The sequence below is a fragment of the Medicago sativa genome, chromosome 3 (assembly GCF_051527215.1).
Source record: "Medicago sativa cultivar Bolivia chromosome 3, Bolivia_mono, whole genome shotgun sequence".
Lineage (NCBI taxonomy): Eukaryota > Viridiplantae > Streptophyta > Magnoliopsida > Fabales > Fabaceae > Medicago > Medicago sativa.
This window is the reverse complement of record NC_140751.1, coordinates 59,275,038-59,294,852: the sequence shown is the minus strand read 5'-3', so window position 1 is coordinate 59,294,852 and position 19,815 is coordinate 59,275,038. Positions and strand designations below refer to the sequence as shown.

General features: G+C 33.5%; 2 pseudogenes across 1 annotated transcript; both read left to right on the top strand.

Annotated features, from left to right (window-relative positions):
- Positions 1 to 1,642: 1,642 nt before the first annotated feature.
- Positions 1,643 to 5,131, top strand: LOC146938681 (disease resistance-like protein DSC1; annotated as a pseudogene).
- A 7,385-nt stretch (positions 5,132 to 12,516) lies between these two features.
- Positions 12,517 to 18,517, top strand: LOC146938680 (disease resistance protein RML1B-like; annotated as a pseudogene). The gene is made up of 5 exons (XR_015031391.1): positions 12,517 to 12,922; positions 13,643 to 14,190; positions 14,785 to 15,895; positions 16,016 to 17,903; positions 18,059 to 18,517. The product of XR_015031391.1 is annotated as a disease resistance protein RML1B-like (transcript).
- Positions 18,518 to 19,815: the final 1,298 nt, after the last annotated feature.

Below are 19,815 nucleotides of genomic sequence, written 5' to 3'. Positions count from 1 at the left end.
AAATTTTAAGTCAAGAATTATTCGAATAATATTTGAAAGAGAATAAAAAATAAAATTATGGAACCAAGGAAAAATTTTAAGGACCCTCCAACATGAATATTAACATAGCATACGCATATTATCATGAAAATTATGTTTAGAATGAATTAGCTACGAAGCAATAGTTCATGGGCATTTTTTTATCAAAAGTAGGAAATGTGGAATTTTAGTTATGGAATTCCGGCTTAGTTAGCCGAAACTAGTTGTTATCAGAAAAGGATCGGAAACATACGTAGATAAGTATGTCAAAATGTAAGCTATACCAGAATACGATATATTGGAGATATGTTTATGATTATTATGATTATGGTGATTATGTTTATGAAATTATGATTAAGGTTATGAGTATGACTATATGAATTATATAATCAAAGTAGTATTTGAGAGAGCGATTCTAGTTATCCCCTAATCGCTCAGCTATGCGTAGTGAAATCCTATAAACCCGAAATGGGTTAAGTTTAGAAACAGATGGCGATCCTAGGTTCCCCGAGGTTGCCTATAGCCTAGGATGGGTGGAACTCACTGAGACATCTTGTCTCATTCCAATCCCTTTTATTTATTTCAGATATACGAGTTGTTATACGACAGGATGATACTTGAGGAAGGAGCAGAAGTAGCTAGACCATATAAAGTACACGTCAGTGGTACTTTTTCTGAATTAACAGGTGAGAAGTTATATGTATTGTTCAGAGAGTTTTTAATTATTGTAATTTTAATGTACCCGATGCCGAGTTTAACACTCATGCTAGATATTCTATGTAATTTTCTAGTAGGGGTGTTTCAATCCCAATGATGTCAACTGTCAAAACTATATTCAGATCATTGTAAAATACCATTTATCAATAGAGTTAGGGGCATGCACTGTCGGTGTAAATTTCTTTCACACTGACAACCAATAAGAACTTACCACTTTGCCAAACTGACTGGGGAAGGTAGTTTATGCCGTATGCCAAATTTGGAAATCAACTTGGCATCATGCAGACTAAGTTATCTGTTAGACTTATTATCATGTATTGAAATTAGGCAGAAACTCAGCAAATTATATATTTTGAGATGGAGTGAGTAACATTTATTCATGATGTTTTTTTTTTTTTTTTTATCCTACATAAGGATCAAACCACATCTCTTTCAACCCAGCACTTACAATACTTGAAATTTATTTATTTTAACTAGATAAGAAAAAGTATATAATTAAGTTTTTGATAAATAGTTTATCAAAGCATGTATTCATTAATATTTTCTAAACTGGACCAGCCATTGAACGTGTGAAGAAGGTTCAAGATTCAACGGTTCAAGTATATGATATTTGTTTAAAGGGTACTGAATTTGATTAGTAAGAAAAAAAATAGAAAGAAATGGAACGTGCATCATCATTGTTTTTTTCTAAATATATATCCTCTTGTAGCCATATTTTAATCAGCCGGTGTCTTGCACATTTATGCATCTGATCTGACTACGCATACTGACAAATAATATTGTTATTGTATTTTATTACCACCATAGGAAACGAAACTTCTATCAAGGGAAACCATGAAATGACACATGTTTTATATTTTAATTTTGATCAATCCATATAAAATCACGACCAAAGCATTATGAACTGTTGTACCTAAACACTTAAAAATGAAAAAATTGGTGTCTAAAGACATTCATCTAAATTATTGGAATTATTTGGTTAGGCTTGCTTTTGATTCCGGTAGAAGCTAATTGCCCTGCTGGGATTGTGACTGTCACTGTACATTCAATTATTGCTGGATTCTGACTTTGGTATGATCTTTTTTCCCTCAATTATAATTTAACTAGTTAGTTTCTCTAATTGTAGGTCATTCATAAATTTATCCTTGAATTTGAAATCAATATATTGATAAAATTAGTTTTGGCCATACCTTTTGTTGGCAAATATTTCAAATTAGTCTTTCAAATTGGTTCTGAAGAATGAATGCTAAGTTAGTCTTCATATTTGTTAATTACTACTCAATATTTAAAAGGCTAATGAAGAGCCCCGATAAAACCTAGAATTCAATTCAAGCAGCAAGGTTAAACATGATTGGAGTCCATACATAAAACTAGACTTAAATAGCCTAAGAATGTAAAGTAATAATGAATCTGGCCCGTGGAATTGCCATATTCTATAGCTAATCATATAGATGTATTTTTCTTCTATTGTATTTAGTATACTTGTAAAACCTTCTTCCCTTCTTTCATATGTTAGGAGTGACTCCGACTTCATTAAGGACATTGTTGAAGATGTTTTGCGGAAACTGAATCTTATATACCAATATGAAATTAAGGGGCTTGTTGGAATTGAGAAAAATTATGACCAAAGGGTCAAATGATGTCAGAGTCATTGGAATATGGGGCATGGGTGGCATAGGAAAGACCACCCTTGCTAGGGCTTTATATGCTAAAATGTATTCTCAATTCGAAGGTTGTTGCTTTCTCAATGTAATGGATGAATCAAACAAGTATGGACTCAATGTATTACACAATAAATTTTTATCTTCGTTGTTAGAGGATGAATATCTTCATCCTGATGCACCCTACATAGAAGCCCCTTTCTCCGTGAGAAGGATTGCACGTAAAAAAGTTTTAATTGTGTTGGATGGCGTGGAAACCTTAGAGACAATAGAAGATCTTATCCTAAAAATTGATGGGTTAGGACCGGGTAGTATGGTCATTATTACAACTAGAGATAAACACATATTTAGTCAGTTCAGTAAATGTGAAATATATGAGGATAAGGAATTGAGCAAACATGATTCTGTTCAGCTATTCAGTTTGAATGCCTTCAGAGAAAAGCATCCTAAAATTGGATACGAAGATCTATCAGAAAGCGTAATTGCCTATTGCCGAGGCAATCCTCTGGCTTTAAAAGTTTTAGGTGCTAATCTGAGTTCAAGAGGGAAAGAAGAATGGGAAAATGAATTGAAAAAGCTCCAAAAGATTCCTAATAGGAAAATTTATAATGTGTTAAAATTGAGCTATGATGACTTAGATTGTTGTCAAAAGGCCATATTTCTAGACATTGCATGCTTGCTGAGAGATGACTGTAAAGGTTTTGTAGAAGATCTATTGGAAGCTTGTGAGTTCATTGCAATAAGTGGGATAAAAGTTCTTCTAGATAAAGCTCTCATACACCCAAAACTAATTTGGCACATGGATTTCAATTCGAAAGTTGACGGTTTAGAAATGCATGATTTGTTACAAGAAATGGGACGGGAGATTGTTAACCAAGAATCTAAAGACCCTAGAAAACGAAGTCGATTGTGGAAAGCTGAAGAAATATCTGATGTATTAAAAAAAACATGGTAAGTAGACAATGCAATTACTTCTATATGAAAACACATGTTCGTGCTTATGAAATATAACAAGCAAATAAAGTATCTACGACTGTCTTTCCTAATTATTAATCTAAGTTATCTTTGTTAGGGAACTGAAGTTATAGAAGGTATAACATTTGATAGTACGGAAGTTGGGAATCTTTACTTAAAGTCTGATTCCTTTAGAAGGATGACAAATTTAAGATTTCTTAAAATCTATGATATATTTAGAGGGAAGCACACGTGCAACGTGTACTTTCCCGATGGTCTTGAGTGGATTTCTGATAAATTAAGGTATCTTCGATGGGACGGATACTGTCTGGAATCTTTGCCATCAACCTTTTGTGCTGAAATGCTTGTAGAGCTTTACATGACTCATAACAAGCTTAAAAAGCTCTGGGATGGAGTTCATGTAAAATATATTTGGATGAGAGGATGTCTGATGCTTATTCATAAAATTGCACCTGAGCTAGGATGGAATGCTTCTATTTATGTTTAATTAGGTTTAGTTTATCTTTTAAATCTAATCAATACTTATGCACGATTATGGATTCAATGGTTTCTCAGCATGCCATGTTTATTTCCTGTTACAAAATCTTGCCAATCTAACTACAATTTTGCTTGATTTCTCAAAAGACCTATTTGAGATCCCAGACTTATCGAGGGCTAAAAATCTACAAAGAGTACATCTTCGTGAATGCGAAAGTCTGCGTCAGCTTCATCCATCCATCTTTTCTCTCTCTCAACTTACATATCTATGTTTACAAGATTGCATAAAGATTGAAAGCCTTAAAACCAACATTCATTCAAAATCTCTTCGTGAACTCTTACTTGATGGTTGTTTATATCTCAATGAATTTTCGGTGACATCAGAGGAAATGACAGATTTGTCCTTACAGGGCACTGCTATACATGAATTGTCTTCATCAATTTGGCGTAATAGCAAACATACTTTTCTTGACCTAACTGAATGTAACAATCTTAACATTGTTGGGAATAAGTTAGCAAATAATCATGGACTGGGGCCTGTTACGAAACTAGACCTTTCCGGGTGCACAGAAATCAATACATTGTGCCTGTGGTTCATCCTTGATGGCATACAGTCTTTAAAAGGGCTAAAATTGAATAGGTGTTGCAACTTAGAAGGTCTCCCTGAGAATATCCGAAACCATTCAATTCTGGAATGGCTTGAATTAGATGATTGCAGGAAACTTGTGTCTCTAACAGAGCTTCCGCCATCCCTCCTATTGTTTAATGCCGTTAATTGCACTTATCTGGACACAGACTTGATTCGTCAGTCATTGCTTGAGAACATCGTACAAACGTTCTCTAAAGACCCTCCTTGTAAATATGATGATGATTTCTCTCTTTTTCCAGGAGCACAAGTTCCATGCAAGTTTGATTTTCAGACAATAGAGGCATCAATAACCTTTCCTCCTATTCCAAAATCTGGCTTGTGTGGTTTCATATTTTGCATAATTCTTTCTGAGGGCTTCCATGTTTACCACCATTCCCTGCATTGTGTCATCTTTGAAGACGGCAAAGAAGTCAACAGATGTCGTATCAGTCACAATTATTTTGGGACATTAACTTCAGATAATATATAGATATGTTGGCATGGTTACAACAGACAAGAAAGTTATGATTGCAAGTTATCATTTCAATTCATACTTGAAGGTAAAAAAAAGGGCAACCCGGTGCACTGAAGCTCCCGCATATGCAGGGTCCGGGAAGGGGTCCCACCATTTGGTGTATTGTACGCAGCCTTACCCTGTTTTTACACAAGAGGCTGTTTCCAGGACTTGAACCTGTGACCTTACGGTCACATGACAACAACTTACGGTCATACTTGAAGATCCCAATGAAAAATTGCAGTGGTCAACGGAGGAGATAAAGGGGTGTGGGGAGTTACCTGTATATGCCTTGGAACGTGAGATGGAGGGTGATGGTAGTAGTATCATTGGTAAGGAAATCGGAAAATTAAAATCCATTGCTTAAGACTCTGATGAGTTTGATTGTCTTTTGGGAAATGATATTGATGAAGTGAAAAGCTCGAAAAATGAAAATGAAGACGAACAGAAACATCCTTGCTGTTCAATCGGTATGAATCTTTCACCCACGTTCTAATTATAAATTCCGTATTACTTTATTTGGATATAGGAAGAGTTTAATCTTTCTAATGAACAATTGTTTTGAAATTCTCATGAATCCCGGTGTATTGCAATAACTTTGTGCTGAAACAGCATATTGAACAGGTCTTTTTCTCAGTCCCTTGTTAAGAGGGTCACAAGAATAATACAAGTCAGAAATGTTGTGATCTCTTTCTCCTGTTTCTCAAGTACAATAATCACAACATCACATTCACTCAGCAAGATTCGGTGATGCAGTAGACTGGTGATATCAGGTTGTTCTGGTATTAATTTCATCATTTAAATGCCAAAGTGCAATGATACGTTGCTTGTTGTTACTTATACCATTGCAGAAGTATTCCTAATTTATTCAGCAGTTCTGTGCTGTGATTGTTGGTATTAATCAATCTGATCCTGTTTTCATTGTGCACCCAATAAATAACCAGCTATAACCGGGTTTGCAGTGTTTCATAAGTTTGTGTATAGATCCCTATTCATTTTCCTTAATGGTCTATTCATTTTCCTGAATGGTGTCATTGTTCTTGATCATTGAAGGTAGCAACGCCGCTTTCTTCTAACATCTTCTGCTTCGTCACTAGATGAATTGCATTTCTTTTTTCTCTTTCTCCCTATTACAGTTGATTTATAATGTTTGAATTATAGTTGATTAATTGTGCTGTGTCTTTAGGAATGAAATAAATCAATGAAGACAAATATTGTTGTAGCTAGTTCTCTTCATCTTTTCCTTACTAGTCTAAGAGCCCTAATTTTCACAGCGGCGGTACAAATCTTCCCACCACTTTGTGAGATGATCGGCACTAGATGCCTTTATTTTTAAATTTTTTTGTTTGGATACAACATTTCATTATTATCATTTTTGTGCTACTTTTATATATTCTAATTTTTTTTGGCCAAATTTGAAAATTTAAAAACAGGGTTCTATTTGTAAATTTTAAAAATTGAGGGGTCAATTTGTAATTATTAAAAATTGTAAGGGCCAATTAGAAATTTATTGTAATTTTTTGGGGTCAATTTAATTTCTTTGAAAAATATTGGGACCAACTTTCAAATTCCTAGATCTTAGGTGTCATTCGAAATTCACTAAAATTTAATTTGGACAAAATACTGCATAGAATTTCGTTAATTTAAAAAATTCTTTAAATTTATCATCCAAACAATAAAATCGTCTTAGAAGGATTTGATTTCCTTCAAAACTTTTCATTATCTTAAAACTTTTTCTCATCTAAATTCTAAACACACTTGAGATTGGCATTGAGTGGAGTTAGGGATGAGGTCGGAGTATAGGGGATTGCCCATCTCAGTTTTTGATCAATAATTTAGCAAATCATTTATTTATTAATATTTTCTAAATTATTAAAAAAATAAATATTTGTTTAAAGGTTACTGAATTTGATTGGTAAGAAACAAATAGAAAGAAATGGAACCTCATGTAACAACTACTCTCTCCGTCTTTAAATTATAGTCGTTTAAGGTTTGTGCACCATTATTAAAGAAATGATTAATTGTGTTGATTTTGATGGTAAAATTAGTGTCATTTATTAAAACACCCTTATTCATTGTTGTTAGTGAAGTAGTTAAGTTGGATGAAATTCAACAAATAAGAGTAGTTTACTTGGTACATTGGTATTCTAAAGTGACAATTATTTTGAGAAAAAGAAAAAAATTGTAAAGAGACAATTATTGTAAGACGGAGGAAGTATTTAGTTTAAATACAAAAACTGCACTCACCTCCCTTAAGGTTTTATTAAGGGCCTGTTTGGTTCGAGAGTTTTGGAGGGGAGGGGAGGGGAGGGGAGGGGTGGGGAGGGGAGCAAATTTTATTGCACTGCCAACATTATCCTTATATTAATTTAAAATCTCAATATTATCTTTGTAACAACATTTATTATTATTAGGTTATATTATCTTGAAACAACTTTTACTATTATTAGGCTATAGATTATATTATCTTGTAACAACTTTTATTCCATATTATTAACAATTTTTTCTTGTAACAACTTTTATTCCATATTATTAACGATTTTTCCTTGTAACAACTTTTATTACTACTTGTAATTGTAACAACCCTATTACTAATTCATTGTTCCATCGTCTACATCGTGTTGTTATCGATTACATCGTTATTGTTTCGTTACTTTATTATCCTTATTTAATTACGTTTAAGGGTAAAATAGTAAAATAATTTTAAAATCCCTCCCCTCCCCTTGTGAACCAAACACACTTTTAATTAAAATATCTCCCCTCCCCTCCCCTCCGTTAAAATTCCTCCCCTCCCCTCCCTTCCCCTCCTAATTCTCGAACCAAACGGACCCTAAAAGACACTTGCATTCCCCTAGTTTGGAAAAAACATTAACCTCGCTTAATTATTTTATGTTTGAGACACTTTTCCAACAGACACCAACATTTGTTTCTTTTGACAGTGCACCAACAACATTTCCCTTCAACTTCATTGTCCTTCATCTTCGGTAAGTGGATGTTTTTTTTTTATCATTGTTACGTGATTCATTGAAAGATGTGACTGATGTATTGTTGTAACAAACGAAGCGGTGGAATGAACTGAGTGTGCGAAAAAAATTGTTGGTGAATTGCAGCAATTGACACACGATTGGAACATTGTTAACAACATTACTAATAACAAAATCAAATATTTAGAATTTTTCAAGAATCAGTACAAATTCACAATTTCATTGAGGATAGGAACACATAATCTATATATATATTCCCAATTTTGAGAAATCCTCAATCAAAATCGGTTCAGATAAAAAAAATTATTGAATTGGCTTGGGATTCATAAATGCCGAATGAAGATGGAGGAAAGATTGTTGGTGTGCAGCTTGCACTATCAATTATGATATAATCAAGGGAGGTTAATGTTTTTTCCAAACTAAAGAGGGTGTGAGTGTCTTTTAATAAAATTTCATGGGAGGTGAGTGCAAATTGCTCTTTAGTTTAATATAGGAAATTAGCTTCACACTATATTATGTGCATCATTGTAGTATTGTTTTTCTAAATATCCTCTTGTAGCCATATTTTATTCATCTGATCTGACCACGCAAACTGACAAATTCATAATAAATGAAATTAGATTCACATTGTAAGTGCATAATTGTTTTTCTAAATACCCTCTTGTAGCCATATTTTATTCAGCCGGCGTCTTACACATTTAGGCATCTGATCTGACCACACATACTAACAAATTCATAATACATATTTTTACTCAAAGGGTCACTATCTCTAATGTCATATTTCTTTCTATGTTTGTTATAGAATAATGTCATGGCCATACCTTCTGTTGGTAAATATTTTAAAAAGACCACAACATACCCATTTGAATATTTAAAGAAAGAAAAACTGAAAGGAATCATATGAAAAATGATTCAAATTTGAACGACAACAAGCTTAATTTTGCATATATTTTAATCTGGAGTTCATTTCCATATTTTATCTAATCTAGTAGTCTCAGTCAAGCTATTTTTTACTATAGCAAACGAAACATCCTTGAACGAAACCACACTTGTTATTTATATTTTAATTTTGACCCATTTACATGTATATGATACATCACGACCAACCAAAACATTACGAAGTGTATGTGTGTGTTCATCCTTAATTAATTTTCATCCAAAATTGATTCCAGCAGAAGCTAAGCCATACTACTGGGACTATAACTTTACAGTCTCTTTCTCCTCTATTGCATGAAGCTGGATTCTGACTTTGATATGTTCTTTTTCCCCTCAATTTCAATTTAACTACTAGTTTCTTTAATTACATAGGTCATTTTCAAATTGATCATAGAATTTGAAATCAATAAATTGATGAAATTAGTTTAGGCCATACCTTCTATTGGCAAATATTTTAAATTAGTCTTCATATTTCTTAATTAAAACTCAAAATGTTTCTCAGAAATTGAAGTTTGACTAAATTGATCGACAGTTTACAATATCTAAATGAAATATGAATACCGCTTTTAATTCAACCCATATTAGAACAAATATACCAGAAGTAATGATGGAAATATTTTTAGGACTAAAAGTCCAACAAAAATTCTGTCAAAAAAAAAGTTTAACAAAAATTTGGATGTTGCCACTCTCCAAAAAGAGTTCTTCTAACCTGTGCAACTTTGCACCGCTTAAAGAGCGGTAAATGACTTGTTTTATTCACATACACTGTCAATTAGTTAGCATAACTTTGAAAATGATTCCTTTTCCTCTCTCCTATTAACTATCTTAGAGAGACCGTGAAACTTTTCAATCCAAATCTCACCATATCTTGGAAGAAGCAAACGAGAAAACTCAAACCTTCATGTTATAATTCAATAACCACCGGCACCGATTAGTAATCCCTCCTAAATTTACACATATGTGTTTTTTTTTTTTTTGACAAAACACATATGTGTTCTTGAAACATTTGTAAAGGTATTAAAAAAAAGAAACGGTAATAAGTTCTAAATAGAAAAAGTCAATTTTTAAAATTTTAGATTTATTTTTAATTTTAGAAGTTAAACGAGTTATTTTCTAAGATAAAGTTGCTTTTGAAGAGTCGCTCAAGCACTCCGTCCTTGTGATCTTAACTTAGTTGGTATAGACAATGCATAATATATGTAAAGTCTGGAGTTCAAACCCTGACCATCACAAAAAAAAAGTTGCTCAACACTCTCGTTTAAACAGTTGCTTTTCTATTGGTCCACATCATGCAAATGAAAACATGCTGCAACTTGCAACCGGATGTTATTTAATATAAATTAAAATATAAAGTTATTTAATTAACTTTCTTCTCCACTTAGCGTGTTGCTCAAACGCCTAAATTGTTATCATGAGCTTAACTCAGGTTGGGACAAATCATAATATATGTATGGTTTGAGTTTCGAACCCGATCACCACAAAGAAAAAATGCCCAAATCGTCGTTTACAGATAAAGCGGCGACAACAGCCTTAATCATCAAGCTCAACGGAATCATGGGAAGAGAGCAAGAACCACTAAGATCCTTTGCACCATGGACATGTCATAACACACATATCTTCTAAAAATGGGTATAATATTGAATCAACATGACACATAATCAGGTAGGGTGTGGAGTTATTTTCTTGCAGAGAGATAGAGAGACCTTTTTTGATATTAAGTAACTCATTTTTTTAATATTCAAATAATACATCCTCTTTTGAAAAAATAACGGAAATTAAGAAAATTAAAAGTGTTAATAAATTTGTTTGTAATTACTATTGTTTTACAATTTCATTCTTTAAAAGAGAGAGTTAACGTATGTTTTCAACATAGTATTTATCGTACTTCAAAATATCAAAGGGATGTTATAAAAAAGACAAATTTTGTTCTGAAAAGGGTTCAGGGATGGAGACAGTACTCCATCCGGTCCTATTTACAAGAGACAATTAATTTTTTAGACACATTAAATAATTTATGTATTTGGTTTAGATTCTTGACTAGATACATAAATTATTCAATGTATCTAAAAAGTCAACTTTCTCTTGTAAATAGGACCGGAGGGAGTAATAAAGAACCCATATGTAATAAAGAAGCATCAGGTCGTGTGGTGTATGTGTTCGAGAAGAAAATTTGTTGGTGATTCTTAGATGCAATAATGGTTTTCTTTCTTTAATTTTTTTTGAAGCAATGGGTTTTCCTTTAATTGAAACACACCAGGTCGTGTGGTGTTTGTGCTTCAGTAGGAGATTAAGGACTTTTCATATTTGGTGTTGTGTTTGAGAAAGACAAAGAATGTCTGTTGCTTAGTTTTAAAAACCGGACCGGTCGTCGACTCGGTAAGGTCCCTAGGTCACTGAGTCAATGGTTCAACCACTAGGTCATTGGTTGAACCGCATGACGGAACCTGATTAAATCGGATAACACATATTTATAACTCGGTCTCGATAAAAATGTGTACTTGTATTAAACTGAGTTGAATTATATTAATCTGGATCACTCAATCACAAAAAAAAAAAAAACTAATAAAACTCGGTAAGGTCCTTGGGTCACTGAGTCAATGGTTCAACCACTAGGTCATTGGTTGAACTGCATGACGGAACCTGATTAAATCGGATAACACATATTTATAACTTGGTCTCTATAAAAATGTGTACTTGTATGAAACTGAGTTGAATTATATTAATCTAGATCACTCAATCACAAAAAATAAAAATAAAAAACTAATAAAATCTATCAATTGTCAAAAATCATCAAAATTAACCATTATATGTGCATTTCATACATACACAAATTCATAGCATATTTAAATAATATCAAAAATTTATTCTAATTTTAATAAATATATCTAGAGAGAAACAATAATATTAAAAAATTATATGCATTTTAATTATAAATATAATAAGATTTAAATTAAGAGTTTCTTAATTAAAAATAAGAGTTTCTTTAAAAAAAAGAGTTAAATTAAGTTTTTTTTATATAAGATTAAAACACAAGCTAACGAGTTAAATATAATTTATGAGAAGCAAACTTTAACACAAAAAGCTATGTGGTGTGATGGTTAATAAAGGATTTGATTTACATAACATAAGCATAAGCTTTGCTGCTGTTCAACTCCCATCCATGCCAATTTTCGGATTTCCCATCCATGCCAATTTTCGGATTTTTTTGAAAGCTTTGAAAGAATTAGAAACATGGTCAAAGGAGCGCGTTGACTTGTCCGGTTCGCACAAACCGCCGTTTCACCAGGTTTTACCGAGTTCGGCCGGTTCTTACCGGTTCACATCGGTTTGACTACATAACCGATCCAATATACAACTCGAACTGGTTACCCCACCGGTTTCTGGTCGAACCGGTCCGACCGGCCGGTCCGGTCCGGTTTTAAAACTACGGTATGTTGAATCCAATGTTGCAAAAGGATACATTTTTTCTTAATTTTTTAATTAAAGGGTAGTGTTTCTAACCCGGTAGAGCCGGTGAGCAAATTTAGTACTGCCTTTGGTCATATTTATAAACAATTTTTTAATTAAAGGGTAGTGTTTCTAACCCGGTAGAGCCGGTGAGCAAATTTAGTACTGCCTTTGGTCATATTTATAAACAAAAATGTACATTTTAGATTCATTGAATACATAATGTATTTGGTCTATATATTCAATGTTTTTTTGCTTATTAATTTGATTGGAGGGAGTATTTTTTAAAAATTAAGCCACCTGGCTCAATGGTTTGGAAAGTCCTCAAAAGAGAGTGCTTGAGCAACTATAGCTAGCTAACATTGCTCTTATTTTAATCTTGTCTGGTTTAATAGTTTGGAACCTCAAACCCAAGTCAACAACGTTATCTTGTGGTCTCTGTGAAAGAGCAGTCAGGCCATTTACCATCGTAAACGAATCTTCGTTGAAGCATAACAGCTAAATCATATTTATGACTTTACAGTCTTTTTCTTAATCTGTTGCATGAAGCTGGATTCTGACTTTGGTATGATCTTTTTTCCCCTCAATTCTGACTTTGTCTATAAATGTTAAATTAGTCTTCATATTTCTTATTTGTACCCCATTTTTACTGATTAAGAAATTACTTTGTTTTGTACCTTAAAATGCTGTTTGAGAAAAAAGTATCATACATGGGCCAGATTTGTTTTTGCTTTACATTCTTAGGTTGGTTATTTATGACTAATTTTATGTATATGGACTCCATGAATTTTAACCTTGTTGCTTGAATTGAATTCTTAATTGGGAGGTTGAGTAGCTCAATTGGTTTGAACTCACAGATAAGAAGTTGGAGAGTCTGGGTTCAAACTCGGACGAAATAGTCAATATTAATCTAACAACTAACTACTAGCATTTGTTTTTCAAAAAAATGTTAAGATTCTTTACTAATTCATGTCATTAGGCTTGTAATGTCTATTCGTTTACCGAGTTTTTTCATGTTCAAAATACTTGTATAGGTTTTCCACATCATAAGCAAGCCATTAATACAAGACAAACAAATTTCCGAGAATCTCAAACAACTTGAAATAACATGTGCTGTTTATTTATTAAATCCATAGATGAGCAATATGTGAACTTTGAACTGCTTGATCTGATGTCAATCAAATTTATGAACTGAGAACTGAGTACCGGTCAAAAATGTCATTGACACGAAGTATGAACACATTTAACATTAAATATTTTTAATTTTTTTTAATTTTGAGTGCAGCATTGTGATTAGTGGAGGCATTTGGAATTCATAACCGCTGCGCAGAAAATGAGCAGTGCTTTTTCCTCTATATTTTCTTCTGATGTGGTGCCCCAGAAAAAATATGACGTTTTTCTTAGCTTTCGAGGTGAGGATACTCGCAGAAACTTCACAAGCCATCTTTATGATGCTCTAAGCCGAAAGAAAATTCAAACCTTTATGGACAACAATGAGCTTCAAAAAGGAGATGAGATCTCGCCAACACTCATCAAAGCCATTGAGGAGTCACATGCATCTATTGTTATCTTCTCAGAAAACTACGCTTCCTCAAAATGGTGCTTAAATGAGCTCAAAAAGATTCTTGAATGCAAAAAATATAGGGAACAGATTGTGATACCTGTTTTTTACAACATAGATCCATCAAATGTGAGGAAGCAAACCGGGAGTTACAAGCAAGCCTTCGCAAAACATAAGCGAGATTTGAACCACAATAATGTCAAGTTGGAGAAATGGAAAGATGCTCTCACCGAGGCAGCTAATTTAGTTGGTTGGGACTCTCAAAATTATAGGTAAGTAAAACGACCTATCCAGATTCTACATGTCATGACTCATGACTTGTATGTTTCCAAAATTCTAAGTAAAATCAATAAACTATTTCCTATCATTTGAATGTTTTGTTTCTAATATAGCACAATAACTTACTACATAAGTCTTTCATCTCCATATTCGTAATTGGAAATGAACATAGATTTTAAAAAATGAAAGCCAAAAATAATTTTAGAAAGTAAACAGGCTCGATTATTTGGAGAAGTGAACAATGATGTTGATGTGCCTGGCCATAGTTGATACGACCTTCTGAAAACTATCAAAGTCATCATATACTTGTACCCTGCATACACTTATCATACAATTTTTAAAATCTATACTATCCATCCATATGCTTGTTATGTTGATATGGCTGGTTATATTTGTACCACTAAAATCTTAATAGTAATAACACATACTTCTTATCATACGGGTAATTGATTTGCTCAAATCTAATTTTTGCTTCTTTTCTTGCTTTACTCTGCCACCATGTTGACTATAAATTTTGTTATGTACTAATCATATGGATGTATTTTTCTTCGGTTTTAAAACATTCTTCCCCCTCTTTCCTATGTTAGGAGTGAACCAGACTTCATTAAGGACATTGTTGAAGATGTTTTGCGGAAACTTAATCTTAGATACCCATATGAAATTAAGGGGCTTGTTGGAGTTGAGAAAAATTATGAACAAATTGAATCAATACTGAAAATTGGGTCAAATGATGTTAGAGTCCTTGGAATATGGGGCATGGGCGGAATAGGAAAGACCACCCTTGCTAGGGCTTTATATGCTAAAATGTATTCTCAATTCGAAGGTTGTTGCTTTCTCAATGTAATGGATGAATCAAACAAGTATGGACTCAATGTTGTACACAATAAACTTTTGTCTTCATTGTTAGAGGAAGAAAATATTCATCCTGATGCATCCTACATAGAAGCCCCTTTCTCCGAGAGAAGGATTGGGCGTAAAAAAGTTATAATTGTATTGGATGGTGTAGAAACCTTAGAGCAAATAGAAGTTCTTATCCTCAAAATTGATGGGTTGGGAGCTGGTAGTAGGGTCATTATTACAACTAGAGATAAGCACATATTTAGTCAGTTGAGTAAATGTGAAATATATGAGGTTAAGGAATTGAACAAGCACGATTCTCTTCAGCTATTCAGTTTGACTGCCTTCAAAGAAAAACATCCTAAAATTGGATATGAAGATCTATCAGAAAGTGTAATTGCCTATTGCAAAGGTAACCCTCTGGCTTTAAAAGTTTTAGGTGCAAATCTCAGTTCAAGGGGCCAGGAAGCATGGGAAAATGAATTGAAAAAGCTCCAAAAGATTCCCAATCAAAAAATTTATACTGTGTTGAAATTGAGTTATGATGACTTAGATCGTTGTGAAAAGGCCATATTTCTAGACATCGCATGCTTGTTGAGTGGGCAGGATAAAGATTTTGTAAGAGATCTATTGGAAGCTTGTGAGTTCTTTGCAATAAGTGGGATAGATGTCCTTCTAGATAAAGCTCTCATTCAACTAGATTCAATTTTGCATGTCAAAAGGGAAGTTTGTTCTATAGAAATGCATGATTTGTTACAAGAAATGGGACGGGAGATTGTTAATCAAGAATCTGAAGACCCTGGAAAACGAAGTCGACTGTGGAAAGCTGAAGAGATATTTGATGTATTGAAAAATAACAAGGTAAGTAGAGTAGGCAATCACTTCTACACGAAAAAAGCACATCTATGTGATTATGAATTATAACAAGGAAAGTATATGTGACAAGCATTCCTAATTATTAATACAATTTTTGTTTAGCAGGGAACCGAAGCTGTCGAAGGGATAACATTCCATAGTACAGATGTGGGGGATCTTTACTTGAAGTCTAATTCCTTTAGAAAGATGAGAAATTTAAGATATCTTAAAATCCATAATATATCTGATGGGGGCACATGCAATGTGTACTTTCCCGATGGTCTTGAGTGGATTTCTGATAAGTTGAGGTATCTTCTATGGGAAGGATATTGTCTCGAGTCTTTGCCATCAACCTTTTGTGCTGAAATGCTCGTAGAGCTTCACTTGAGTCATAGCAAGCTTAAAAAGCTTTGGGATGGAGTTCAGGTACAAATATGTTTGCATATACTTGTTAATTTATAGAGGATCCAGAGGATGTCTGATGCTCATTCATAAAATTGCGCTAGAGCTAGGATGGCATGCTTCTGTTTATACTTAATTAGGATTAATTTCTGTTTTAGTCAATACTCATGCATGATTATAAAAATAATGGTTTCTCAGTAATGTTATGTTTCTTTCATGTTACAGAATCTTGTGAATCTAATCACAATTAGCCTTAATTACTCCAAAGATCTGATTGAGATCCCAGACTTATCTAGGGCCACAAGTCTTAGAAGAGTATATCTGTTTGAATGTGAAAGCCTGCGTCAGCTCCATCCATCCATTTTATCTCTCCCCAAGCTTACATATCTAAATTTAACAGGTTGCATAAAAATGGAAAGCCTTAAAACCAACATTCATTCAAAATCTCTTCGTGAACTCTTCCTCAATGGTTGTTCATCTCTCACAGAATTTTCGGTGACATCGGAGGAAATGACACATTTGTACTTATGTGACACAGCTATACACGAACTTCCTTCATCGATTTGGCGAAATAGCAAACTTACTATTCTTGGCCTTACTGAATGTGACAAGCTTAACAATGTTGGGAATAAGTTAACAAATGATTATGGACTTGGGTCTGTTACCGAGGTAGACCTTTCTGGGTGCACAGTAATCAATACATTAAGTCTGTGGTCCATCCTTGATGGCATACAATCTTTAAAAAGGCTAACATTGAGTGAGTGTTGCAACTTAGAAGGTCTTCCTGAGAACATACAAAACCATTCAATGCTAAAATGGCTTGATTTAGATGATTGCAGTAAACTAGTGTCTCTAACAGAGCTTCCGCCATCCCTATTATATTTAAGAGCCATTAATTGCACTTATCTGGACACAGACTATACTCAACGGTCATTGATTGAGAACATGGTACGAATTTTCTCTAAAGACCATTTTCATGCAAATGAAGATGATGATGGTGATGATTTTAATTTCTCTTTCTTGCCAGGAGCACAAGTTCCATACATGTTTGATTTTCAGACAACAGAGGCATCAATAACTATTCCGCCTATTCCAAAATCTGGTTTGTGTGGTTTCATATTTTGCATAATTCTTTCTGAGGGCTTCCTTGTTTACCGCCATTTCCTTCATTGTATCATCTTTGAACATGGAAAAGAAGTCGACAGATGTCGTATTACTTGCCTTTATCTTGGGACATTAATTTCAGATCATGTATTGATATGTTGGCATCGTTACAACAGACAAAAAATTCGAGGTAATGATTGCAACCTATCATTTCAATTCATACATCAAGGTCTCAATGAAGAATTGTGGTGGTCAACAGAGGGGATAAAGGGGTGTGGGGTCTTACCTGTATATAACTTAGAACATAAGTCAGATCTGGATGGTAGGGAAATTGGTAAATTAAAATTCAGTGCTCAATATTCTGACGGGTCTGATTTGTCTAACAATGAAAGTGAAGATGGCCAGGAAAATGTTAATGATGAGTTACAGCCTCCGGCAATTGGAGGTGAAGTCGTAAGCTCCGACAATGAAAATGAAGATGACCAGAAACATCCTTGCTGTTCAATCGGTATGAATCTTCTCATCCACTTTATAATTATAAATTCCATATTAGTTTATTTTTATATAGAAAGAGTTTAATCCTTCAAATGAATAATTGTTTTAAAATTTTCATGATTCCTGTTGTATTGCAATAACTTTGTGCTGAAACAACATATTGAACAGGTCTTTTTTTGAGGAACTTGCTATGAGGGTTAAAAGAATAATACAAGTCAGAAATGTTGTGATCTCTTTCTCCTGTTTTTTATGTAAATGTTGTGATACGTTGACCATTCCAGAAATATTCCTAATTTTATTCAGTTGTTTTGTGCTGAACTTGTTTGTATTAATCAATTTGTGTACTGATCCCTATTCCCTTGTGGTGTCATGTTCTTGATCATTGAAGGTACGTAGAAGCGCCACTTTCTCCAAAAATAATACGACTCACCACCAAATGAATTTTCGTTCTCGTTCCTCTTTTCCCTTTTTGCAGTAACTACTCGATTTTCACGATTGAGTCATATGAAAGAAACATAAGAAGAACAATGGTCCTGTAAATGGGTTTTCCTGTTTAAATGATACAGATCTAAGATATTGGTGTTTCTGACAAAATAACTGTCTATAATGTTGGTTCTATTGTTTACAGTTTTTGCTGTATTTGGCGTTGTCAACTAAAACTTGTCCATTCCAATGATGTCAACTGTCAAAATTATACTCAGATCATTGTAAAATACCATTTATCAATAGAGTTGCAGGGGCATTCACTATCGGTATAAATTTCTTTCACACCGGCAACCAATAAGAACTTACCACTTTGCCACCTCAAACAAACAATTTGACGATACAGGTAAAAGAGTGGGACGGCGTGGCAGAATAGTAGACTGTCATTAGATGGCGGTGTAAAAGTAAAACAAATTTAAACTGACAATGCATGTCCTTTAAACTCTATCAATCAAATTGTTAGACTCCTACTTGGCAATGCTGTCAAGGCAAAGTGCTACATTTCACTTCTACTGCAATTGTTACATTACCTTCGTTGATGCACATACGAATAGAGTATGAAGCACTTGATGTGTTTAATCAATTTCACAGTTTAGTTATGTTCAAATTAGTTCAGTTCAAACTAACTGGGGAGGGTAGTTTAGGCCTTATGCCAAATTTGGAAATCAACTTGGCATCATGCAGACTATGCTATCCTCATACCTGACATAAAAACGGCTTACCTAGGCCTCGTTTGAATTGACTTATTTATAAGCTTTTGAAAAACAGCTTATGCATATAAATAATACTTTTATGTATTATTCAACTAAATCATTTTTTGAAATTGTCAACTAAATCTTTTATTTATTTATTTTTGGTTTCAACTATATCGATTAATATTTTGAGATGCAGTGAGTAATATTTATTCATAACATTTTTTTTAATATAATTTCTTTGGCTCGAGTTCATCCGACAATAGTCAAGTTAAGCAAGTGTTAGAAGAAAACGCACGTGATTTGGAGCGAGTGTTAAACGGAAAAATAATAATTGTTTGCATTGCAGTGAAGAATTCATTGTTTGCAAGAAGCTCTGGATCGTAACTCAGGTATGCTCTTTGACTATTTCTACCAATTTCAATTTAATCCTTTTAAGAACAAATGTAACACAATATAGATTCAAATTTATTTAGCTTCACTAGATAAGAAAAAATAATAAGATTTTCAAAGTAAAATGTACGTTACAATGATACTTCCGATTGAAGGTGTGTCCGGTGTATGACACCGACACGACAACAACATTGGTTGTTACATTCAAGTATTCCATTTTCTCAAATTATTATACGCATGTGTTGGAGCCTTGGAATTGGTGGGAAATTGAAGAGCAAACACTAAAGACTTTGAACTGAGTGTGAGAATTGAAAATAGTGGAAGTCCCACGTTAAAAAATTAGCACCAACTAATCAT